At 43.6% G+C, this 27,879-nt stretch overlaps 1 protein-coding gene across 20 annotated transcripts in view; it reads right to left on the minus strand.

Moving 5' to 3' along the window:
- The window catches only part of ADGRL3 (adhesion G protein-coupled receptor L3), an 817,914-nt gene that overhangs the window by 184,621 nt on the left and 605,414 nt on the right, over positions 1-27,879 (minus strand). The gene's annotated exons all lie outside the window — the stretch shown is intronic.

The raw sequence follows: 27,879 nt of genomic DNA on the forward strand, positions 1-27,879 counted from the left end.
ATGACTGAACTTAGACCAAGGGAATCTTTCATTGACTGGAATGTGTTTTGTAAAATAAGGATGTTAAAATAATAATATTAACTAATAATAATAGATTTCACAGGACAACTTTCCAGTCTTGCCTATCTTTCACTATGACCCTGCCATCTTCAGTAAGCTTGAACACAAAAAGGAAGCTTACAAGATGCGGAAGATTGGACAAATGACCAGGGAGGAGTATAAAAATATTGCTCGAGCATGCAGGGGTGTAATCAGGAAGGCCAAAGCACAACTGGAGTTGCAGCTAGCAAGGGATGTGAAGGGTAACAAGAAGGGTTTCTACAGGTATGTTAGCAACAAGAAAAAGGTCAGGGAAAGTGTGGGTCCCTTACTGAATGGGGAGCCAACCTAGTGACAGATGATGTGGAAAAAGCTGAAGTACTCAATGCTTATTTTGCCTTGGTCTTCACAAACAAGGTCAGTTCCCAGACTGCTGCACTGGGCAGCACAGTATGGGGAGGAGGTGACCAGCCCTCAGTGGTGAAAGAACAGGTTAAGGAATATTTAGAAAAGCTGGACATGCACAAGTCCATGGGGCCGGATAAAATGCATCCAAGGGTGCTGAGGAAGTTGGCTGATATGATTGTAGAGCCATTGGCCATTGTAGAGCCATTTTAGAGCCATTACTTGTGGTAATCGGGGGAGGTCTTGGATGACTGGAAAAAGGCAAATATAGTGGAGAATCTGGGGAACTACAAACCAGTCAGCCTCACCTCACTCCTAGAAAAGGACCTGGGGATAATAGTGGACGAGAAGCTGGAAATGAGTCAACAGTGTGTCTTTGTTGCCAAGAAGGCTAATGGCATATTGGGCTCCATTAGTAGGAACATTGCCAGCAGATCAAGGGAAGTGATTATTGCCCTCTATTTGGCACTGGTGGGGCCACATCTGGAGTATAGCATCCAGTTCTGGTCCCATCACTACAGAAAGGATGTGGACAAATTGGAGAGAGTCCAGCGGAGTGCAATGAAAATTATTAGGGGGCTAGAGCATATGACTTACGAGGAGAGGCTGAGGGAACTGAGATTATTTAGTCTGCAGAAGAGAAGAGTGAGGGGGGATTTGATAGTAGCCTTCAACTACCTGAAGGGAGGGGGGTTCCAAAGAGGATGGATCTTGGCTGTTCTCAGTGGTGGTAGTTGACAGAACAAGGAGTAATGGTCTCAAGTTCCAATGGGGGAGGTCTAGGTTGGATATTAGGAAAAACTTTTTCACTAGGAGGGTGGTGAAGCACTGGAATAGGTTACCTAGGGAAGTGGTGGAATCTCCATCCTTAGATGTTTTTAAGGCCTGGCTTGACAAAGCCCTGGCTAGGATGATTTAGTTGGGAATTGGTCCTGCTTTGAGCAGGGGGCTGGACTAGATACATCCTGAGGTCCATTCCAACCCTGATATTCTTGTGATTCTATTATTCATGTGAAGAGCGGGGATCAGAACTCTTAAGCACAGTTTGAGCTGTACCTGTGGGAAAGTCACACTCATCTTAGTCGTTCAAACAAACTCATTTCATATTGTCCTTCTCTCTGAGCAAGGTGATGGACAGTGTATTGCCACAGAATACTAAGTGCTGTCTCTGACAGAGGTGCTGATATGTAATGATGTTTTAATGAATACTGATGTAATCATTTGATATTGGGGCTACCAAACTTTCCTGCATGAATGCATTGATCTAACTTATATTGGGGGTAGTGGAATGTTTATTATACACATAAAATGCTCCAATTCAAGGACATCTGTAAAGGAGGGTGATGCAATGGCTTCCCAGACAAGAATACCAAAGCACACACATGAAAGACAATGGCATCCTTCCAGGCCATAAGCCAAAATGACATAGTTGTTTTAGCAGACTGGGAAAGGCTAGAAACAGTTGAAGAGGTCTTGATTAGAGGTGGGTGAAACTTTTTTCACAGAAAAATGCAGATTTGGGTCAGCTGCATCATTTGGCAAATTCACGTCAATTGCAGAGAATTACTTCCAGTCAAAGGGAAAACAACAGTGAAATGTTGAAAGGAATCATTCTGACATTTCAGAAACAAAAGGAACTGTTTTAACATTTCCACAATGAAGTGGTTTGATTTTTCAGCCTAGATCAGAGCAGCGTCCGACACATGGGAGCTAGTCCTACCTATGTGGAAGATGGTTTGACACCTGGTAAGCTTGATATGCCCGTGTCTGATTGTTTTTGAGACGTGTTTTCTCTTAAATATTTTTTTTCTACATAAATTACACTTTGCTCTAGGGAGGCTGTGTAGTCACTAATTTCCACTGTTGATGCCATGCAGGGAACAGATTTCAGTGTCTGGACATAAGTCAGACCTGCGGAGATAAATCAGGGTTGCTACACATTGGACTGCAGCCTGGGGACTGGTCAGAGAGTGAAAGAGTTGTGTGATTCCACCACCAGGAATAGGTGACAGCTTGAGGTCTGAGACCTACCACGGTTGTCCACCTGGTACCTGTGACACCGTTTGGAAGTTCTACATCCCTATGCCCGGACAACTAAGCAAACCTGTACAGTTTCTTTCTATTAATTTTAATTAAACATTTTTTTAAAAATCAACACAAACCCCAAGACATTTCTGTCCAGATTTTAAAAAGCAGGAACTTGACATTAGATTTCCAAATACATGACCTGTTTTCTAAAACTGCTTAACAACCCCCACTGACTTCAAACTGGGTGCTCAACCCTTTGGCAAATCACGTTACTCGGTTAGGAATCTAAACCTTGTTCTCACTCAATATTTTGTCTTTAGACAGGAAAGGCTCTGCACAGCATGAGATCAGTATACGTGAGTTACACATGTGAGGTGGCATTTTCAAAACATCTGAGGGAGTGAGGCACCCAACACCTTCAGATTTCTTTGGAAAATCCCACCGGTAATTTACAGAATGTGACTGTGATAGAGTCCTGGGCAACAGGAGCTCTCCGGCACGCTGATCACTGCAACTTCAAGTCCCTGCCCCACGCCCACATGCATATGGGAACTGTGCCAGACTGATAGACTGAGGACAGGCTGGGGAGAGTTGACAGGAACTTGGATGGCACAAAGGCACTTGAAGGAAGATTAAAGAGGGGAGAGAAACAGTGAGAGAGCGGTAGGGTAGAGTCAAGGCCCCAGGAGGTCTCTCCCCTGCTAGTCTCAGGAACGGTGGGAACAGCCTTTGAAAATCAATCACTGGCTGTTGTGCCTGAAGAAGGTCTCCAGATAGTTCGTTTGTCTGGACAGAGACAGGAGCGGAGCGTGCCCTTGCCCACAGCTGCTTTTTGTAATCACACCATATGTGTAATACTACTTATCACTAGATCAGAACCAGTTTAGTGCCTCTAAATGACATCACATTTTAGTGTATTTTCCCCATTTTGTTGCCCATATACAATTATTTTCTGCACTAGCTGTGTCCAACAATCTGACTGCAGTGGAGATGGGCTGGGTTTCCATTTTCTGCGCATTATGCGTTTTGTGACATGTAGAGACCATGTTTTCCTATTCAATGGACATGGTTAGCATTTACCATGGTCAGCTAAAACTGCTTAAGTAGGTATTTCAATGTCCAGGAATATCTGCTCAAGACTTGTTCTGGAAGAACCAGAGATGGCATCCTGCCATATTTCCCCCCAATCTTTTGGCAATAAGACATCTAACAGCCTCCACCAACTTTTTGCCTCTCATGTTGTGTTAAAGCATCAAGCCATTTGTCTCTATTGTCTGTAAGGTGTCCTTTATGACCAGCTTCGTAACAAAATCCACTAATGGAGCCATTTTATTCTTCCATGTAATAACCGACTGCATTGTACAACCTGTAACCGGGAGAAAGCGCCATGTTAAATGGGGAGGTGATAGACTTTGCACAGCATTGCAGGTGTTCTAAAACTTTACAAGATTTGAAGCATCTTTTCAGGAGCTTAGATTTACTTTCTTTTTTCCCTGGGAGGTTTATGGATTAATAAACAATAATAACAATAGCTAACACAACAAGAGGCACTAGCTATTGTATGGTCCAGTCAATATCATGACACTCCAGCTTCACTTCAGTGTGGCATCTGTATTTAAGCAAAGCATTAAAATCTATATTTAAAGTTAAGCATAGGCTTAAACAATTTGTGGAATCAGGTTCTTGTCCTTCAAGCCAAAGCTGCAAACACTCATCAACACAAAGGGTGTGTCTACACTGCACAATAAGCTTGGGAACTGACTCAGATTTTAACCCAAGCCTCCCTCTGTGCACAAAAATAAGTATGAAGCAGATCAGCAAGCACCCAGGACCCGGGTCATAGGACCCTGCTAGCGGGGTGAGTCATAATCCAAGTCCGTCTGAATCTTTGGTCCAAGCCCTGTTATTTTGCAGTGTGGACTCAGCTCAAGCCACAGACCTGAGTCAGAAGGTCTGTACAGAGCAGTATGGACATGTTAGTGTAGTGAGGTCGAGCACTTGTAAGCCCCGGTTTGTACAGCGTGGTGCAGATGCTCAAGCACAGGCTTGGAAACACTGAGTCCCACAAGCTCTGGGTTTACAATGCAGTGTAGACAGAAACAGCTAGTGTAGCACCAAAAATTAGCAACATCAGGTCATCCAGGTGTCACATTCATCCCGTGCCTCTCCTGGACAGCTTCTACCAGGAGGGACCCTACTGAGCCCTGGCTGTATTTTAATACTCTTCTCCAGGGCAGATATTCTTGTAGGAGGAGAAGATATATCCAAGAACAAAATATCAACAATCAAATGCTGAATGAGGTAGACCTCTCTCCAACTGTACTGTCAGTAAGTTCAGTCTCACCAAGGAGTGAAGTAAGATTTAATCATCTTTCACACAAATTTCACCAATCTTCTGACAGAAAAAAAAATCAACTTAAGGTTAGATTGTTTTCACACACTCTCCACACAACTACTGTTAAGAGAGTTGCAGGACAGATACTAAATCATAAAGAAGTTAGGCCTATTTTAAAATACATGTAGAGTTGATATTTGTGAACAGGCTGTCCCATGTTAAACTAAGCAGCAGCAGTTAGAGAGAAAGGCAGGAAAATAAGTAGGGTAGATATGGGCTAAAATATAATGATAATCCCGTGTGTCGGAATTTCCATTACTGTAGGTTCCAATACCCCATCCACATTTTGTAGTACTGGACTCGGCCAGTAGTCCCATTTACTTCAGTGGGATTCCACATGGAGTAAGGTACTACATGAGTGAGTGAGAGAATCACAGTCTGGCCCTGTGTGATTATCCAGAAACACCAAGACCTTTATCAGAGGCAGTGTTGCCTAGTGGATAGACTGCTGGACTGGGACTCAGGAGACTTGGGGTCTAGCCCTGGCTCTTTGCTGGGTGACTGTGGGTAAATCACTTCCCTTTTCTGTGCTTCAATTTTCCCATCTGTAAAATGGGGATAACAAAGATACTGAACTCCTTTGTAACGTGCTTTGAGATCTATTGATGAAAGGCACCACATTAGAGCTACAGGGTGTTATTTATGAAACAATAATGGACTGGCCCTCAGAGCAAACTTCATTCCGTCACATTTCAGCAATGCGTATTTGAAGCCAATTTTTCCCATTTCCTTTTTAACCCAGTAAGAAAGCTTCAGTTAGGGTGACCAGACAGCAAGTGTGAAAAATCGGGACGGGGTTGGGGGAGGGGGGGGGTAACAGGAGCCTATATAAGAAAAAGGCCCAAATTCCGGGACTCTCCCTATAAAGTTGGGATATGTGCTCACCCTAGCTTCAGTCAAAGGAGAAGAGAAACGCAAACCAGGTGAAACATGAGTGTTGAACCCTGAAAGCCAAACTCACACTTATTTCCCATCAGGCCAGCTCAGATCAGATTCAAATCATCTACCCGATAAAGGGGGTGAATTTTAAAAATAAAGTATTAGAGGAAGGATATTCCCCACTCTTCATCTAACATTGATTGCTAGTGTTCTTCATTCAGAAAGCTGCACATTTGACATACGACATACACACTATATTACAAATAGACCCAACAGGAGGAACTATAGAGGGAATTTAAAATCATGCATCTCCACACCTTTGAAAGTTGATTTTGACATGTTGCAGAAAACTCTGAAACACATCTTATTTACAAACAATTCTACTGACACGTCATCTTTCATCTTCTTTTTTTCGCTGCTCCAGGGACAAGAAAAATGAATCTTCGCTACTTACAAGTCTGTCGTCTGCTCCTGCTGTTTATCCCCCAGCTGTAGCTATGACCCTCTCTTGACAATATAAGAACCAAGTGGTGGCAAGGATTACAATGTCATAGAGAACACTGAGGGAATACGCAGTAGGAGCAACTGATTTTCTAGAGAAGAATGATCCTGCTTACAAGTGATGAAAACCTGGAACTTATGAGATACAAGACAAATGCCAAACTGCCTCAGAATAGAATGTTTCTCCAAGTTTTCCATAGAGGTATACATGTCCCTTAAGCAAAATACTATAAAAAACCTAATAATACCATCTCCTGTTTTAACACTTCCATGAACCCGTGACAGACTTTGCATTTCTTAACCTGAACTTGTTTTCCAGGTGTTGGTTGCAATTTCTCAATGTTGTGACTTTTTCTCAGTTAGAAGAGGATTGTATCCAGTTATTGCTATTTCCAGGGCTTCAATTTTTATTTCAGACACCTACAAATTTTCAGACTTATTATACACTGCAACCCTAGTGGCCTGGATCATCTCCAGCATTTCACTAACATCAGCCGAATTCCTCTTACACACAGTATCGGCTGATGAGTGCTTTCTGATGGTGTGAAACTTAAAGCATGCAACTAGGGGAAACTTGGGAGCAATTAAAATTTAATCAGAACTAAGTTTACTTTCTGGCATTGTGAGTTGTCTCTAGCTTCTAAGTAGCTAATATATACTAACCTCTTCCCCCTTAGTAATCAACAGTATCAAGCTGCAGAAAGGAAGAAAAGCAATCGATTCAAAGGCAGTGTTTCCCATGAAAACCACTCACCATATTAGTAACTTATGTAGCCTTTCCTCCTGACACACCATTTGTGTTTCAAATTGCTCATTCCTGTTTTCAATATGGATCCAAGAGCCAGATATTTATTTATTTATATAAACATGTCTTTGCAGGGCTCTGGTAGCATAAGGGACATTAAAGTGAATGTGAATGATGTGCTTTTACACGGATTTACTTAAACCCATGCAAAGGGCTGTGGGAACACTCTTAATTCGGTTTAAGGGTGTCTTATTTCAATTCAGTTAAGCTGATTAAGAAAAGTTTTAAGCTAAACTGCAATAAGCATCTCTTAAACTGATGTAAAAGAGCCCACACCGGGGTTTGCATTGCTTTAACGGAACTGGTTTACACTAACTTGCACCAGTTTAATTAAACAAGGACTATCTCAGTCTTTGTTAGGGTGAATATAAATAGGTGGAATTTTTTCTGTAAGGGGCAGAAAGAGGCTAAACCAACCCAAGAGTCCCATAGACTTATCTCTGCATTTGGCCCTTAAAATCTCTGCCTGTGTTTGCTACGCTCACTCCTCACACTGATTTAGTGATCAGAGGATTATAGAAATGCAGGGCAATAAGGGACTTGAATGAGAGCAGCATCCAGCCCAATGTCTTTTGATAACATTACAACCACTGCAGAGCACTATGGAATATCCCATCCACTCTCTGTTCTTCATTTACACCATACACAGGTGAGACCATGCCCTGGGCTTAGAGATGTTTCTACCTTTTTTAGCTTGCTTTTGCCTTGTTTCTTTCCCTCCTCCCCCAGCCAGCACTGGGCCAGCCTTCCCCCTTTCTCCCCAGACCCTTCCCATCACTGACTGCCAGTTAACACTGGACTCTCCCTACATAACCTCACCATTTCCTAGGAAGAGTTGACTAATCCTCTCTATTGCCCCTGTACTCATAAATATGCAACAGGAGACAGACAATTTCCTATCGAAGAAAACACACCATTCTTCATGTCTATAAATGATGGATACAATACTGGGCCTTTTTAACCATGAGGCCAGTAAGACACCAACATCTCCCAAGTTCAAAGCTCTTCCACTGTCAAGCTACAGATTTGGTTTCTTTCTTTAGCGCATATTAGCGGATGGACACAGCAAGTTGATCCAGTCACTCCCAAGTCAGTCTTCACTGAAAATATATCCCACAAAGGTAATATTTGGGGCTAGTGGTCTGGGTACTTGGAATGTAATAGATCATATAGAGACTGAGCCTGGAAACCTCAGTTGAAGCCACATTTTCAGTAAGGAACCTTTGCTGTAAGCTAGATGTGTGATCAGCATGGGGTTTCAGGAAAGACACAGCATGGTACTAGCTTGACTCAGGGGATCAGGTGGGAAGAGAGAAGAGGGTGTAGCAGGCCACTCACCCTGCTCCAGTCAGAAAGGGGTTAAAAGCAGCCAAGGGCGGCTGGTTGGGTAGGCAGCCACAGGTATGGTTGCACCCAGTTAGGGCACAGCTGGCCTGATAAAAGGGCAGGCTGAGAGAGAGGGAGAGACTCTTGCTCCAGCTGGGGAGTAGAGAGGACCAGGCCGCCTGGGAGAGCAAGCAGGGTACCTGGGGCAAAGCAGGGCTGGGGAAGGGTAGGCAGAGCTGAGGAGCTCTGGCCTGGTGAGTCCCCAGGCTGATGCCTTGCTAAAGGCCAGGGGAGGTACTAGGGCTGCAGGGAAGCAGCTTGTGCTAGAAAGGCAGCAGGTCCAACCCTTGCAAGTGATGAGTGGCCATTTCAGACTGTGGTTTGCCCTTGAGAGAAGGGGCTAGATGATGACTGTCAGTAGCCATTGAGGCAAAGTGGGTATAGGGGGTTGGGATGCCCCTGGGAGGGGAGACCCAAAGTGTGGGGGCAGTGCTGTGGGGCAGCACCCTAAGGTAAGGGACACTGGGATCCAGGAGGGACATGGGGCTAGAGGTGATGGAGATAAAAGGACTGCAGAGGGGCAGGTAAGGGCAGGGGAGACACCGGCCAGCAGGAGGCTGGAATCGAGCTAATACCCCAATGAACAGCAGGAGGCACCGCACCGGTAAGCCCCAGCTTGCTACAGAGGGGAAGAGTTGGGTTGTTGTTTTTTTAAATAACCCAATACCCGCAGAGTACACTGCTGTGGGTGTTAGATGAACAGCTGCCTGGAACTGAACACTAAAGCTTCCATTGCACTTGTCGATAACAAACTGGAACAACAGAAAATCAGTTGATGTGGAAAAGCCCCACACTCTGCTGTCCTGCACCTGGAGTAGCCATTTACGCCAGTGCAAAGCAGTGAAGAGTCAGTGTAAAATGCTCCTGGATATGAACAGTGGTGTGAGCGACTACCAGGGCGGCAGCGCCAAAGAAAATCAGCCCATTGGCACATTATTTTTGTTATTACGTATTTGTATTAGAGAAGGAACTCTCTGACCACGGAAGGACACACATCACTCAAACACAGCCATCTTTGGTGCTGACTATGGCAGCTGTTTAATAACACGTGGAAGCACTAACCAACAGCATTGAAGAGGAAATAAATAATACCATATCCAAAAGAAACTGGAGGGGGAATGTAGTCAGGCAAAATTTCATTACAGTACCCACATCAGAATACGCTACCACTCCCTTAGCAAAAAGAAGAAATGTCTTCGGATTATGCAGATTCATAGTTTTTAAGGCCAGAAGGAAGCATTAGATCATCTAGTCTGATCTCCTGCGTAACATAGGCCAGAGAACTTCACTCAGTTTCTCTGGTATTGAGCTCAGTCACTGGTGTGTGTGACATTGTGAGACAGTTCTGATTTTTGGAATCTGCCTGCTGAGAGATAAGTGCTAGAAGAAGAATGAAAATCCATCACTGATATTATATACAGGTGCTAACTCTGAGGGCTAACTTTAGCCACCATAATTATAAACTATGAATGCCAACATCTTTAACCAGATTGCTGCTGGTCGCCTTACCAGCTAAGGATCTTCAGCATGGGCATGCACGGGAAGGAACCTGAAAGTAAGGTACAAACTGGCAAAAATGTTCACCTTTTTGTTAAAAACAAAAAATAATATTCAATTACTTTTTCCAGGTAAAACAAATTTACTTCTATACTTTGCACATAGAATGCATTGAGTGCCATGGCAACCAATGAAGTATAATAATGTTCTACTGATTTTTCAAAAGACTGAGACAATGGTTATAGTACTTAAGGTAAAAGTGTAGCACTTACACTGCTCTTTGAGGGGATGCTGGCAGGTGAGCTGAATTTTATTTCGGGGCTTAGTGAGATACTACAGGAGCATTTCCCAGTCCTCCAAGTGAACTGCATCCAATCCAAGCCCTTCTCTGCAGCACCTAACACTCACCATCTCCATCCAAATCTGAATGCTTTAACCCTTGATGGAGCTTGATCTGTATCTAGCAGTGCCAGCGTAACATGCAGTTCAAACCTAATACTGCAATGTGTGTTGACTGACCCTCTCTGTCCTACAGTGCTGTATGGTACAGTGCTGTATGGTATGTCCTACAGTGCTGTATGGTACAGTGCTGTATGGTACTTTTCCCCAGAAGTTTTCAGTCATTTATTGAAGGAAAACAGCAAAATACTGTACAGTTAAAGCAAGCAAACAAACAACCAGATTTCCTCAGAATGAACAGTAAGCAGTAATTTACAGCCACCTCTCCGGGGAGCTTGTAGATCATAACCATTTAAACCCACCTCCTAAATACCACCTAGCAATTTCTACCACTTCCTGTTACCTCACAGGCCAGGGGATAAAAATCCCACCAAGAATCCATATCGGAGGTATGATTTGAAAAAAAGGATCATATCACCCTGCCTGAGAATTCCATCATATTTACAAACAATAAACCTCTTTCTGTGGACAAAATTAGGTTCACTCGCACAAAAATCCTCTCTAGCATTACTCAGATGTGGCTGAACTCAAAGACAATGGAAACCGACAAGGAAAGCCCAAGCACTTAAGTGATTTCATGTAGGTGGGCTGAAAACTCTCCTCTGCTTTCTCTTCTCCCTCCTCATGAAGGAGACATTCACTGCAGCGTATTATAATCTGCACTCTGTGTAAAGCTCGGAAGTCTTACATTCAGCTGCCCTCATCATTTCAAGCAAATCATGTGCTTAACCCCCTTCTTCTGTAGAGGTTAAATCCCGTCGCTAGATTATTTCCCCTCTAACAATCCACCTCCCAGCTTTTCGCACGAGCACACATACGTTGGGAATACTGGCTGCCAACAGGAACAGAACCCTAAAACAAGCGTCAGGGTGATTATAGACTCAGGGCAAGTCAAGACTTGCTCAGTGCCTCCACTGGAAATACCTTTGGTTCCCCTTTATCTCAAACTGCTGCTGGAACAAGGCAAACCACCTGATCCTTCAAGAGCTGCCCTCCATTGTCTCCGTACAGAATACTCTCAGCTATCCAATTAGCAATGTCAGCTTCCCTAAACTGCTCTGCTACATTGTCATTGTTCCTAACCAGAGTGATCAATTACTCAATCATTTCTGCAGCCATCTCCACAGGGGAGTCCTTGGGAGACCTCCGTTTTCCTCTCTTCACTCATCCCATCCTCTATAATGTATTACAAAACTCCGGACTTGTCTCCTGAGGTCACTAGACAGTGGGTGGGGATGTCTTTTCCCTGCTGATCTGATTCTGATATCTAGTCTCATACTCTGATCCCCTTAACATGTAACAGTGTATGGAGTGCCCATTCAGAACACATCTCAGCTGGCCTGAAACAGTCTTGGGGAAAAAAACCACCATATGGAATGCATGTCCCTTGACTTTAAATGCAAGAATCAGGCTTAGACAAACAATCCACTGCACAGAACATTAAACTTACAGCCTGCCTACTCCTCTTTCCTGTTAGCTGGCAAGGTGTGGAGATGCAATAGCTGCTCTACAACCATGAGAATACCAGAAGCACAGGCTGTCATACATCTTAAACCTGCTTGCAAATTGCAGTTCGTGTTTCCTCGCTGAGAACAAAGAGAAGATCAAAGAGCTGGAGGTGGCTGGATGTTTTGCAGTTCCAGCTGTGGGCATGGTACAGGGGAGCCTCCAGAGGTTACCTGTCAACTTCTTTCAGACTTATGCCAGGAGACCTATGCCTTCAGAAGCTTGCCATCATAGAAACCATTGGGAGGCAAAGCCAGCGTCTGCAGTAATGACCCCAGAGTAGTGGGCATGATGGTGCATGCTGACATCAAGTAAATTCAAGTGTGGCTATAGAGATGAAAGCTATTTGTTATTTATGCCTTGTTTGCATTAGGAATCAGCAGGACACTGCAAACTCCTGAGAAAGATGACCATCTGGCTCTGAGATCAATAGTATCACTTATTTCTATTAAAGTTGTGCTGAGGAGCCGTACTCATGGACCTGGGCCCCACTGTGCTAGGCACGGTACAAACACAAAGATGAAGCCTGCCCCAAGGAGCACACAATCTAAGTACGAGACAAGAGAGGGCTACAGACAGTAGGTTCTTCAGGACAAGGAACGTGTGTGTCTGTGCCCCTGATCGCTGAACCTCTCATTGACTTCACCATGGAAGCAGTGCTCACAGCCTCACAGGACGAGACTCAATGTAAGGAGCATGTTGGGGTAGGGGGTGAGGAAGGGAACAGTTCAGATACAGAGGCACCAACTTTCTAATCTTCCAGGGGTTGCCTGACCCCCTCAACACTCTGCCCCAGGCCCTGCCCCCACTTTGCTCCTTCCCCCAAGGCCCTCACCCTCATCCTGCCTCTTCCCACCCTGCCCTGCCCCACTCTTCCCCCTCTGTTCACCCCCTCCCCCGAGCGTGCCCCATCCTCGCTCCTCCTCTTCCCCGCCAAAGCCTCCTGCATGCTGCAGACCAGCTGATCACAGTGGGTGGGAGGTGCTGGGGGTAGGGAGAGGAGGTGATGGGAAAGGGGGGCTGCCATTGCATGCTCAGCACCCACCATTTTTTTCCAGCCTTGGAGCATCCACGGAGTCGGCACCTGTGTTCAGAGAGATGAGTGAATAACACTTCTCCAGTCCAGAGCGACCAAACGGGGTTGGCTGTGGAGGACCTGAGGCTGTTACTAAATTAAGCCCTTTGCTTGAACATGCCCTGTGGGACAGGGGCAGCCATGCAGGTTTGCTTCCCTGTGCCCTTCTTCTTCTCTCTTTCCATCCTGTAAGTGTAATATGGTTGTGAAAGTGCCAGGCTGGCAGTGCTAGAGGCTAGGCTCATCTATTTATCCATCAGAAATAGTCATCATTGGAAGCACCCATTACACAGTCCTGTCACTGCCCTTCCACCTGAACTGGGGAGCCAGCCTTGGAGTGGGGATGCGAGAGCCTCCAGGCAAAGGAGACAAAAGGCCCCCCTGCCCGGGTGAAAGGCAGTGGAGATGTAACCCACTGCGGAGTGTGTGTTAACAGCCTCCCGTGCCAATCCACAGAGGATAGGAGTTGTGAGTGGGGTGAGCCTCCTTCCCCTTAAGACAAAGGAGAGATGACAGAATTGCTACCACGGCATCATGCTGTGATTCTCTCCTCACTGTCTCACCCTTTGTTCTGCGGCGGGCCCTGCCCTCCTGCCATTGGCTGCCTCTCATGTCTGATTTTAGCAGGTTACCGTGTGGTGCCTCAGATCACGCCTCATAACACGCGATGCAGCAGCATACTCAATGCAAACACAAGAGGTAACATAGGGAACCTTGGTCAACCTCCCTCCTGCTAGCTCCTCTCCCCGTATGCCTAACAGAGAGTCTTCCCTCACCTTGTAGGCATCTAAGTTCTGCTGGGCTCCAGACCTCCTACCAGGCAGGATTCAGACAGACACCACCGCTCAGAAGTGTCCCAGGAGGGAGAGACATTTTCAGGTAGGCCTGTCTGACCCTGTCTGTGCACTGTCCACTCAAGCCTGTGAAATGGTGCCAACCGGGGTGGTATTCTCCTTATGATGGGAACCCTTGTCCATGTTACTAGCAGTTACAACAGGGAATCAGCTTTCATGTTAGGAAACATTCAAAGAGATATTTTGAGAGTGGGGGGAACTTACAGGTTTCAGTAGATGAATCCACTTGAGCATCTCTGCAGTTTCCTAGATGATAAGGCCAGAAGGGACTGTTGTGATTGTCAAGTCTGACCTCGTGTATAAAACAAGCTATCAGACTTCCTTGAATTTTTTTTGTTCGAACTAGTACATAGCTTTTAGAATTTTTTTTTCCAAACTTTAGTTTAAAATTGCCAGTGATGGAGAATCCATGATGACCTTTGGGAAGCTATTCCAACAGGAGAACATCTCAGCTGCTTCCCAGCTTTTTTCCTTTGTGGCTGTATGGAATCTGCACTAATTAGCGGTTCGTGCAACTCTTTGTTTTCTGGTATTTTACTTTTCTTCCCACATTCTTCTTCTTTTCCTTTTGTACGGAATTTCTGCAAGACTTCTACACTGGAGCCAACTACATAGGCTACTGCTGAAATGCTTTTTATTCACATAGTTCCACATCCCTGTGTCAGTGTTCTCTAAAACCCCTCTGAGCATATTTCAGGGTCTAATTTATAACTGTGCAAATAAGCAGAAGGAATATGCTAATATCTCCAGATACTGATTGCAAAAGCAAATTGCTCATGTGCCATTTTTCTATGGAATTTCTTCTGAACATACACTCTAACAGAAAGTGCAAAAAATATATATATCTCATTCCTGTGTGTGGATAAATGACAATGGTGCCCAAAAAATACAACAAAGGCATTACATGTCCTATTTCACTGTTATGTGTGCAAAATAAAGCATGCCTTTCTAGAAATTGTCTTTCTGTTTTAGAAACTACCACCTACATTTATTACGCTCTTGTCAGCAACAAGAGGCCAGCTGAGATTACTAGATCCTTTTCCCCCCGGAACCCTCCAGAGCTTGTAAAGTTCCAACGAGAACATTTCCCATTACCTAGAGTAAGTATGCCAAATAAATAACCAGAAGGTTATAGTGTGCCATAATTGAAAATCACTTACCAAGGAACTTGGACGTATTCATGACAGCATGAAATGACTAATCATATACCCAGATCAACATAACAAAATAATAAAGTCTGGTCTCTAAATGACAGAGAACAGCTTTTAGTTTATGCCAATTTTTTCCTTTTGTTTTCAGGAAGAGACTTTTTTCTAATAACACTTAGTATCTGTAAATGGTTTTGTAGGCGGAGTTGGGAAACCTGGACTGACTTCAGTCATATCAGGACTACAAATAACGATAGGTGATGTTACTTATAATTTCTTAGGCTTTCTGTTGACTGTCTGACAAGCTATAACCTCCTAATTTTGCCCACTGCTAATTATGCCCACTTTCACTAGTAACGTCAAACTGGACATCCAAGAGAGTAGGGTTGATAATGTACAGAAATGTCTCCTCTTTAATAAACAGCTGACAGATTCACAAGGGAACTGACTTTAGAGATGACTGTCATCATGTATGTTTGCAGTGTTGGTGTAGGTGTGCTGGCCCCAAGATATTATTAGAGAGACAAAGTGGAGGGAGGTAACATCTTTATTGGACCAACTTCTGTTGGTGACAGAGATAAGCTTTTGAGCCAGAGCAAGTTCTTCTTCAGGTCTAGAAAGGTACTCAGAGTCTCACAGCTAAATTCAAGGTGAAACAGACAGTTACGCGTAAGGCGTTAAGACATTTTGCAAGAGATCATTCAAGGTGAAGTGTGCATAATAATGTTTATTAATTATTAATTAATGTATTTATTAATTATTAATTATTATTATTATATGCAATCAAGAGGTGGACTGAACTGGTTCAGAAAAAAATGGTATTTCTGTACATTCTCTAGGCCTGGAATTTTACTTGTATTTCCATAGTTTTGATAATTAAGAGCTCCTGAAAGGGGATGGATTTGCAGGATTGGGTCATGAAGCTCTTCATTCCAAGCACAGGTACAGCATGAATGGAGGAAGTTTGCATTCATACCTTTAAAACACTGTAACTCAAACCCACTTTAGAGAGACTGTGCTTAAAGATGAGTAGTTCAAACTCCAGGATCCGTTGGGTGTGTCTATACTGCAGTAAAACACAATGTCAGCTGGCTCAGTCTCACGACACTCGGGCTGCAGTACTATAAAATTGCGATGTAGATGTTGGAGTTCGGGCTGGAGCCTCACAAGCCTGAGTCAGCTGGCACGGGCCAGTTGCGGGCGTTTTATGCAGCGTAGCCATACAAGTCTATTGCCGCTCTGATAAGACTACAATCCAGGATGACAATCAACAATGACTGTGAGGACAGTTTTGTGATGGAAATACTTCTATTTCTTTAACAGGTCTGTGACCAACTTATTTCCAATATGTGCCTCTGAAAAGCATCATGGCTTCCAGTCACCCACTACAGTCTGGCATTTGCTTCAGACCAGTGACCTAGAGATGACTAATTACTAGAGCGGGCTGGAAATTTTTCAAAACATTCTTTTTTAAAAAATTTCATCTTCCTTGAAATAGAAACTTTAAAAAAAAAAGACTGTCAATTACAATGGACTTTCCTGTGGAAAAATATATTTCAAAATAAAAATAAAAATCATTTGGGAAAATTTTCATTTGGAGAATTCTAAAAAAGTCTTTCAAGTTTTACTTTATGGCATTTTTTTCATTTTTTGTATTTTTAAAATTATTTTTACATTATTTCTTAATCTTATTTGCATCAAAGTGCCAAACTTTCATTCCAATATAAAGAGAAGACATTTTGATCTAGAAAACAAGATAGCTTGTCTCACTCAGTAATGAGTAGCAGCTGCCCTTAATGATTGCAAAAGTAAAATAAAAATAATAGAGTATTTAAACTATTATATATGTCATTAGTAGTGCCTATTACTGATGGCATGGCATGCTTTCCCGAAGGAAATGACTCCCCGTCAGCAGCTGTGTCGCTGCATATGTGAAGCCAAGTGGAGGAGAAGTTTGAGGTCAAACTATATTAAAACACCATGTGGTAAGGCAGCCTCTTGAACTGTAACTCAAAAGTAAGAATTCACCTACAAAATTATGCTCAGTGCCTACTGCTCTTCAGCTATGTCTCCATTTATTTAAAAAACATACAATAAATAAATAAAATCTGTAGGCTAAAAAAGGTTTAGTCTGAGAACAAAACAGAAGCTTGATTAAAAATCTCTTTGGAAAAAAAAACAGGAAAGAAAATTAAAACGAAATAATGTAAATTAATTTGCAATACACCTGCATAGATTTACCTCTAAATTTCCTACTTGTAGAGTATTTCATCCTGTGTTATTTGTTTTTTATATACTTGGGGTAATTTACATCACTACTAATCAAAAGAGGGATTTTTTGTTGTTTTTTTCAGTCACTTGTGCATTTTAAACTCTTTGTATTATAAGCCCTCCAGTGTAGATGTTGGGAGTACGGCATTTCATAGACTTCTCCCCAAGGAGTTTCAGCTACTTTAATGAATGATTGCAAAATACTAAAGTGTCAGCCCTGGTGCTTATAGTCGGGGCATCAACACCAAATTGTTGTTATGCAACCAACAAAATGAAGAGCAGCAATGTGTTTCGAAGACAAGAATGAAACTTGGGCCATAAGGGGGCACATGCTTTTAAAACTGTCAGTTCATTACTGCGAATGGAGTGTCCCAAGATTGAGCCTGGACTTGGTACACCACTGTCCGAGTGTGACCTTATGAGTAACCAGGTGCAGTCATCAGGGTCTGCCCTGACAAGGAAGGAGTGCAAATGAAGACTTTGAGGCTGAGTCTGCCCAATACAATTCAATGGATTTAGCTCAGGAGGACAATGAGTAATCTGCTCTGCTCTGGGTTTTGGGGATCCTTATTAGTTGTTGGGTGTAGCGTTAAAGTCTTCCCTGGACTGAAACCCTCAATTGTGCAAGGTGGGTAAATGAGGGCAAGAAAGACATTTCACTTCTCTCCATGATATTTAAAAACCCAACCAGATAATGGACTCAAGAAGTGATGTAAACTTGCCTACAGAAAGAGCTGTGCCAGTTTAACTAAGGTGTGGTTTAATAAACGATTGAGTTAATCCATTGCTGTGTGGAGGCTTTTTATGTCAGTTTAAACCAGATTTTATTTCAGTTTTAATTTAAGTTGATTGGGACCAGGTTGAAGTTAAATTAAATCAGAGCGAATTTGTGTATAGCCTTTGCCTGAGCTAACAGGACTGGCGACTAAGAGTTCATAAAAGCTGCTGGGTCAGAGGTAGCAAAATTATTAATATAAGAAAATAAAATCTGCTTAAATGTGAAGGGAAGTTGCCATGCATGGACCAGTGCAAACTTGCTCTGATTGGGTAATTTTGGTGAGCCAATGCTGCTACATATATGTGACATTTCTTTTCCGCAAAACATTTGGTAGCACACCATGACAGACAGTTTCACTATCACAACTGTCCTCACTCCGACCCCACCAGTACATGCTGGTATATGGGGATTTACTAAAACATCCATTGGACCTTTCTCCTGATCCTCCAAGATGTTGTGATTGGGTCAGACAGGGAGAGGAAACCAGCTCACGTCAACACTCATATAGCAAAGTCTTCAGCAGCTCCTGAGATGGGAGACTGAGGTTTCTTTCCGAGTACGTTAATTTCCACCAAACATCTTTCTCCTCGTCTTTCTTCTCCATCTTTCTGTGTTTCTTTCTGTCTAATAAGAGTCTGGCTTAGCCAGCCAGGGCAATTGTAACCTTGCAACAGCCCTCTTCTTGCAGACTTTTATTACATGTTGTAATGTCTTACTTTATAATTGTGTTTCTCTAGAATCCATCTCTTCCCCAGGTATTAAACCACTGATCCACTGTCACATTTAACGCTGCAATCTCCCCCATGCAGCTCACCTTTCCTGCTGCTCTCAGCCTATTAGTCCCTTCCCAGATTCCTTTAGTAGCTTCCTTTCTTTTCCTCATTAAGTCCAAGCTTCTCTTCTCCAGACCATTCCAACCCACACCTATATATCTGCTCTTGTTTCCTCCCACCCAATCCCTTTCCCGCACATCAAGACATTTCCCTCTCCTTTTTTCAATCCCTCCTTCACACCCATTTCTTTCACTTAGTGTTCCAGTGCCGATACCCGTCCAATTGCCAACTGCTGCTTTTTTCCATCTCATCTCTTCTCATATTGTATTGTTTTTGTCTAAATTAGAGGGAAAATGCTCAGGCCAGGGACTTGTCCTTTTAACACTTTATTAGTCATGTATACACACCCATGGCAGGCTATCAATATTTGTATTATCATCCATTAATATTATGGTAGCGCTCTAAGGTGCCACAAAGGATCAAAGGCCTCATCATGCTTAAGCAATGGGCTTAAACTGTAGCAAGGGAGATTTAGGTTGGACATTCGGAAAAAGTTCCTAACTGTCAGGGTAGTTAAACACTGGAATAGATTGCTGTCATAACCTAGTCCCAGATTTGGACCTTAGCGTCCAAAATATGGGGGTTAGCATGAAAAACCTCCAAGCTTAGTTACCAGCTTGGACCTGGTACTGCTGCCACCACCCAAAAAATTAGAGTGTTTTGGGGCACTCTGGTCCCCCTGAAACCCTTCCCTGGGGACCCTTGAGTCTTACAACAAAGGGAAATAAATCTTTTCCCTTCCCCCCTCCAGGTGCTCCTGGAGAGATACACAGAAGCAACCTCCGTGAATCTAAGCAGAGGGAGTCCACCCTCTGTAATTCCAGTCCTGAAAACAAAAGCACTTTCCTCTTCACCCAGAGGGAATGCAAAGTCAGACTAGTAAATCTAACACACACAGACCTCCCCCTGATTTCTTCCTCCCACCAATTCCCTGGTGAGCTGCAGACTCAATTCCCTGAAGTTCCCACTAAAGAAAAACTCCAACAGGTCTTAAAAAGGAAGCTTTATATAAAAAGAAAGAAAAATACATACAAATGGTTTCTCTGTATTAAGGTGACAAATACAGGGTCGATTGCTTAAAAGAAATATGAATAAACAGCCTTATTCAAAAAGAATACAATTCAAAGCACTCCAGCAACTATATTCATGTAAATACAAAAGAAAAACAATAGAAACCTTACTGCCTTACTATATTTTGTACTTACAACTTGGAAACAGAAGATTAGAAAGCAGGAAATAGAAAAAATCCTTCCCAAAGCTGAGAGGGACAGGTAGAAGACAAACCAAGAACAAAGGACTCACACACAAAACTCCCTCCACCCAGATCTGAAAAAGTCTGGTTTCCTGATTGGTCCTCTGGTCAGGTGTTCAGATTACTTCTTTCCAGGTGAAAGAGATGTTAACCCTTAGCTATTTGTTTATGACAATTGCCTAGGGAAGTTGTGGAATCTCCATCTCTGGAGATATTTAAGAGTAGGTTAGATAAATGTCTATTAGGGACACACATAGACATGAAGAAAAACACTGGTGTAACTGAGTAAACAATACCATGGCATTTTAGGAATAAATGAGAATGAGCATCATCAGGTCATTTTAAAATGAATATGTTTTGATTTGCAAATAAAACACATATATAGTTTCTAAATTCATGAGGGCCCATTGTAACAAATCCTACATACCATTGAAGTGTAACAAGCTTATTTATATTTTATGGTGTTTCCCTATCAAGTTGTATTATTATGGATTGTCCAGCCTCCATAACAGTTGCTAAGGAAAAGGGACATTATGTTAATATTGTGTAATAATGACTGCAAGCTGGGTTCTATCATACAGGACAAGTTTAGGAAAAATGGTGAAGTTAATGCACCATTTTGATGAGAGACTTGATCACCTGCAGCTTATATTTTAAGAGCGAAAGAAAGTTTGAAATCAAGAAGCCATACAGAAAATGAGAGCAAGAAAACAGAACTATTTTAAGAATTTATTGACAGCATTTAAATTTACTTAACAGTAGGAATCTGGAATGGCTTCACAAAGAAGAATTCTGGCAGGAGGAAGCAAAAAGCACTTACCAAACATTCTAGGTAAAGAATTTGTCTCTCCTTAAGCATTCTCATGAATATATGTGTTGGGTATGTAAGCAGTACCTTGGTCTTTAATTCTGCTTTTCCTGACCAAAAGAGTTTTGAGTGCTCTATGAATCATTTAATGTTAGAGTGGGTACAGTAACAAGTTACAATAAAATAATGTGCTAACATTATAAAATTCCAATATATTCATGTAACTGTATAGAATTAAAGAACAAGCCATCATCACAACAAGATCATGATTTCCATGGCAGATAATGTAAGAAAGATACATATGCTGTGTAGGTAAGCACTGTAGAAATGCCTATAAACAAAATAAATAAGGAAGGATGTTGGCATTCTTCTTAAAGGAAAGTTCTAAAATATGTCTTCAGTATCAGAACTGCCTTTGCATCAAACAGGTATGGAGAAAGTGGTTCAGATAAAATAAGAACTGAACTTTCACTTAAAATCCAATCTATCCCTTATTATATTATGTGTGTTCTGTATAACTGATTGGGCTGTGATACTCTCAATATCACTAGCAAACAAGCAGGAGTTGCCATGACATGATGCCTGGAATTTCCCAGAATCACTAGTCTTGGGAACTTCCATAACAATAGGCGCTCACTGAGGGCTGAAATTCAAATCTGCCGTCTTTAAACAAAGTTTCTCCTAAGAGTAACTACTAAGGGCCAGAAACTGAAATAATCCAAAGCTGAGTTCAGCACCTGGAGCAGCAAAGATCAGAACCAACCAGTATCATCTCCTCCTACACCTGTCCCCCAGTCTGGACTGAAGGAGCACAGTTTACCCAACTAGGACTAGCTCCGTTTTCCCAAGCGCTAGATCAGGAGCTGAGTTCACGAAAACACTGAGGGGCTTAGGGCTATTACATTTTAGGGTATGTCTACATCTACAATTTTGCAGCGCTGGTTGTTACAGCTGTATTAGTACAGCTGTATAGGGCCAGCGCTGCAGAGTGGCCACACTTACAGCAACCAGCGCTGCAAGTGGTGTTAGATGTGGCCACACTGCAGCGCTGTTGGACGGCTTCAAGGGGGGTTCGGGGAACGCGAGAGCAAACCGGGGAAGGAGACCAGCTTCGCCGCGGTTTGCTCTCGCGTTCCCCGAACCCCCCTGCAAACCGCAGGGAAGGAGACCTGCTTGCACGGGGGTTCGGGGAACGCGAGAACAAACCGGGGAAGGAGACCAGCTTTGCCGCGGTTTGCTCTCGCGTTCCCCGAACCCCCCTGCAAACCGCAGGGAAGGAGACCTGCTTGCTCGGGGGTTTGGGGAACGCGAGAGCAAACCGGGGAAGGAGACCAGCTTCGCCGCGGTTTGCTCTAGCGTTCCCCGAACCCCCCTGCAAACCGCAGGGAAGGAGACCTGCTTGCTCGGGGATTCGGGGAACGCGGGAGCAAACCGGGGAAGGAGACCAGCTTCGCCGCGGTTTGCTCTCACATTCCCCGAACCCCCCTGCAAACCGCAGGGAAGGAGACCTGGTTGCACGGGGGTTCAGGGAACGCGAGAGCAAACCGGGGAAGGAGACCAGCTTTGCAGCGGTTTGCTCTCGCGTTCCCCGAACCCCCCCTGCAAACCGCAGGGAAGGAGACCTGCTTGCTCGGGGGTTCAGGGAACGCGAGAGCAAACCGGGGAAGGAGACCTGCTTGCTCGGGGATTCGGGGAACGCGGGAGCAAACCGGGGAAGGAGACCAGCTTCGCCGCGGTTTGCTCTCGCGTTCCCCGAACCCCCCTGCAAACCGCAGGGAAGGAGACCTGCTTGCTCGGGGGTTCGGGGAACGCGAGAGCAAACCGAGGAAGGAGACCTGCTTGATTACCAGAGGCTTCCTCGGGTATGCTGGGATACCTGCTTATTCCACGGAGGTCAAGAAAAGCGCTGGTATGTGTCTACACTTGATTACCAGCGCTGGATCACCAGCGCTGGATCCTCTACACCCGTGAAAAAACGGGAGTACGGCCAGCGCTGCAAACAGGGAGTTGCAGCGCTGGTGATGCCCTGCAGATGTGTACACCTCCTAAGTTGCAGCGCTGTAACCCCCTCACCAGCGCTGCAACTTTGTGATGTAGACAAGCCCATAGTAAAATTTTGTTTACCATTAACTTCAGCTTGATGTCATTCTATTCTGTTATTGTTGTTGCTTCATGTCTGTTACAGCATGTGTGTACATATATGTTTTAAAAAAAATGTTTCCTATGCAAAACAGCACTTAAAATGAAAAAAAGATGAAAGCAGGCCTGCAGTGGAATTCTGATTGTAAAATCAAGATATGAAACTGCTAGAATCCATAATCAGAACAACTTTCAATAAACACAGTTTGACCATTTTTCTTCACAGTTTGACCATTCTGCCAGGGATCCACTGGTACAAATAAACAAATTCCACAGTCAATCTGTGATTTTATATATATATGGGACTCCCATTGCCTTAGTATATGAATCCCTCAAAAATATTATTTATAAAAGAAACAATTGTTATTCTCTCATTCTCCCTTCTTTCCCATCCTCTAGAAGAAACAATCTGACTCCTTTATAGGATATGTTTCAGAGAACTGGAATCAGGGTTAGAAGGAATCTCAGGAAGTCAGCTAGTCCAACCCCCTACTCAAAGGGGGACCAATCCCCAGACAGATTTTTGCCCCATATCCTTAAATGGCTCCCTCAAGGATTGAACTCACAATTCTGGGTTTAGCAAGCCAATGCTCAAACCACTGAGCTATGCCTCCCCCCTTTGCCTGTATCTGTGTGTAAACTCTGTTGCATATGGCTCTACCCCTTGAGCAGGATCAAGGTCTCCATTAGCCACCAGCTGTAGAAAGACTCTTATGTTCTCTTTCCATCACAGATAGCCACCAAATGGCAGAATGCTCTCTACAAACAGATGGAGCCCCCATGTCACTCCCCAGCCACTAATGATCACACAGTAGGGTCTTATCCAAAATTCATCACCCCTAATTAGGGTTTTTGGTTCATTCCGCAGCTGTAGAAACACAGTACAAAGCCCATAGACAGAACTGTGCCCTCAGTTCTCCACACACCCTAGCCCAAATAGCCTTTTAGGTTGATTTATGACAAGGAATTCTCCATGCAGAGCATCCTCCCATTATTTCTTCATAACTCAGCAAACTCCGCAACCCAAACTCACACTGTCAGTCACACTCCAATATGCCTACAAGCACAGAATCATTACAATGACATTCAACCATTGCTAATACCTCTGTTGAGCACCATACCTGATTCTTTGAAGGCAGCCCTCACCCTGGTTTTCAAGCAGATATAATTACATGGCTAATCTGAAGGCACTCACAAGCCATTTCTGAGTGAGAGGGACTCACATGTCTTCTGAGTAAATACAGTCATTATCAAGCCAAATCAATTTTCCCACTCAAAGTGACAAGAGACGCATCTAATGGAACCGTCAGGAATAAGGACTGGTAGCTGAGCCTAGGACCAGCTAGCTCCACCTCCCTAGCGAGCAACAGAGGACCCACAGCTGAATCATAGCTGGCTTGTAGCAGAATCACCTGATTGGCCAGACCACCCAACCGGATGGAAGAACCAGCCTGCGTGGTCTTAAGCTCAGCAGCAACATTAGGCAAACGGGTGCTCCACACGTAACCCTGTACCTGCAATTGCTCATGTGCCTGTCCTGTTCCCAGCCCTGCTCCCTGATCGGTTCCAGACTTCAGGTTTGGCCCTTGGCTATAACTCCTGATTCCTGACTCCAGTTCTGACCTGTCGGACTGGCTGCCCACGGGTCTGACCACCTGTGTCTTGGTCTGTGATGGGAACCAGGTAACAGCCTTAACTATGGAGCCATGACCAAGGTTCCATAACATCAACCAATCTATTTATCTTTATTGAATATATATTTATTAAGGATGAGATTTTCAAAAACGCCTACAGCAGTTAGGCACTCTACTCCCAAAAGGCACTCTCCCCCTGAATCTATGATGCCAAACAACTAGAATTTCCCTCTGCTCAACAACAGATGAAGGTAAGAGTGAAAACCTCAATAGCCAAAGACTTGGCCTCAAAGAGGGAACATTTGAGAGGCAATAGTCTCCCTGATGCTCAGGTGAATATCGGTCCTTCTCCTCTCAAATCATTTTTTTATTTGATTCAAGACAAACACCAGCTGCCTGGCTTGAAAGCTCTGTTTACTCACAGAAGGAAAGTTAAATCGCATGGGAAGGCTCCTTGAGGAGCCACCTAATGAGCACGTTTTCTGTTTCGATGCAGCATGGCACCAGATGACAGCAGAAACAAGAAATGTGTGCCTCACGCATTTTCTTGCAAAGGCACATGGGAAGTTGATTTTAATAACTCTTCAGTGTGTGATCACATCATGGCTAAATCTGATGAGCTCCAATTAGAACACATTACATCAGCTCATCAACCATTAAGATACATCTAAACTGTATGAAGCACAGAAAGACAGATGGACTATGCTAAAGAGAGCCACTGCACTTTATTAACCTCTCTGACATCTCGTCAATGAGGCTTGATACTCACTAACCGGTGACCTAGTTGGCATGACCTAGGCACATGGTAATTCTAGTCACTTGTTCACTTATTTTTCTACTATTTATACCATGGAGACATTAGTTCATTAATGCTACTGGGCCAAATTTATCCCTGGACTTCAGTGGATTTAAACGAGCGATGAATTTATGGTTTTTATTATTGTGGTGCCTAGGAACCCCAAGAATAGAGCAGAACCCCACTGTGCTAGGCATTGCACAAACACAGAATAAAAAGATAGTCCCTTTCCTGAAGAGCTTAGCCTCTTAAAACTTTTTTTTAGGGGAAACTCTCTTTACTAGTGGTCTGCATTAGTAAGAAAGTCTATTCAAAACAAACTTTTTCTTGTTACCTAAGTCACACCATAATTGCTCTAACTGAGGAAAGATACAAACAAAATTTTTCCAGGAGGTGACCCCCAATACAGAAAGGACTGCAGTATTTCTCCCAACTTAGGAGCCATATGATGGATTCTGAATGATAAATCAAAGATTCAGGAGGCATTAATATTGCATTAGCTAAATATGTACATCTCAATCACGAGCTAATCCTAAAATCATTTCACAGAGACAGTGGGAAACATGTTCATTAACTCTGCTAAAAAGTTAGCTGACATTACAAGGCTTGTTGAAAGGTAGCTGACCTTACAATCCTTGTTAACGGTATATATTTTTTCATCCATCAACTAAAAAACACTGTATTGAGATGACTAAAATAATTATTAGCCTTATAATCATTATGGCATAAAGACGTACAAACAGATTTCTTGTTTCCTACAAGGTAAGCTACAACCAACCGCTATATTCACATGTTAAAAAATAACCTTGAAAAAGAAGGTTTTCTTTTCTTTGAACTGCGGCTCACTAATAGGTACAGGAGAACCTCAAAGATATGAACACCAAGTTACGGACTAATCGATCAAATGGACATCATGTGACACTGGAAGGAACGAATCAGGCAGCAGCAGAGAGGAAAAAAAAAGTAAATACTGCAATGTGCCTGTATTGCATCTTAAAGGTAGGCACACTGAGCTGCCTGTCCCCACTCCACCCTCCAAGATGCTGCGGCTACCAGCCCAAGGCTACTCCAGAGCCAGCAGAGCAGGACCAGGGCGGGGGGCTGTGCAGCTTTCACCCCTCTCCCTCCCCTTGCCAGGAGAGGGACGTGCTGGTTTCCTCCCCGCAGGAGGGACACGCTGTTTTCACACACACACACCACACCCCTACCTGCCGGCAGGGGGACAAGCTTGCAAACTCATGGTGCTGAGTAAGGAGCTTAATGCTGCTGAAACCTGGCCTGGAGTGTCTGGAGCCCAAACTGCGCTTTGTTCAGACTTACAAACGTTTCAGAGTTACCAACAACCATCATTCCCGAGGTGTCCGTAACTCTGAGGTTCTATTGTACAGCAGTTCTGCCCACAAACTGGGATCTGGATGCTCTCTACCATTAAAGTTCTAACCCAAAGGACAGTCTAGATTTCAGTTTAAAAAAAAAAATCTAGACTGGGCCCAAGACCTTCCTCATTGTTTCATATTTTAGTCACTGTTCCATTAGCAGATATCCATGAATCCTTACCTTTTCCATGTCCAAGACAGCAAATGGCCTTCATTGAGACTGAGACTAATGCAGTTGTATAAAGCAGTCAGCAGGTGAGGATCATACAACAGACAGTCATAACTAAACCCAACCTAAACCAATGGTTAACCCAAGAAACATTGGCCGATGGGTTACTCACACATTTGTGACTGACATGTACAGGCCCAAATGAACTGTTAATAAAGTTCTGTGTCAAAGTTAAATGCTTATGGGGCTTTGGTTGTATACAAAGAATAATACAAAAAGATAGCAACTGAAAATGTTCTCGTTCACTTTCAGTATAGATTGCAAAATCTCCCAAAATACCAAAAGAGCAGCCAGTTTTTCTCTGCATGAAGCAGGATCAGGAGGAGACATCTCCCTTCACAGATGGCTGAGCGAGTTCTAAGAAGAAAGGAATAAGCAGAGGATGGCAAAATGAAAGGAGGAACAGCAGCAGAGGGATGGAGACTGAAGTGAGGAATGAGTGACTTATTTACTCATCTCTCTCTCTCTCCTTCTTTTTCCTCTATCCTCATCTCCTGTCTCCTTTCTTCTCCTGCACTCTGTGGTCTCCAAAGGCCCAAATCCTGCAGTTCTTGCTCCAGACCTACTCAGGCAAAGCTGCTATTGATTTCAAAGAGAATTTTGCCAAAAGATGTCTTCAGTAAGGGCAGCAGGATGAGGCCTAGACCTTTTCACACCACTGCTGAATGTCTGCCACTCTGCAGAGCCCTTTCTCCACCTATCTTCCCTGTCTCACTGAGAAGAAGACTGCTGCTTGTGATGCTAATTCAACAGACCAGTGGAACAGTGGCACAAGTAACCGGAGGA

This window comes from Gopherus evgoodei, chromosome 5 (assembly GCF_007399415.2).
Source record: "Gopherus evgoodei ecotype Sinaloan lineage chromosome 5, rGopEvg1_v1.p, whole genome shotgun sequence".
NCBI classification, from domain to species: domain Eukaryota; kingdom Metazoa; phylum Chordata; order Testudines; family Testudinidae; genus Gopherus; species Gopherus evgoodei.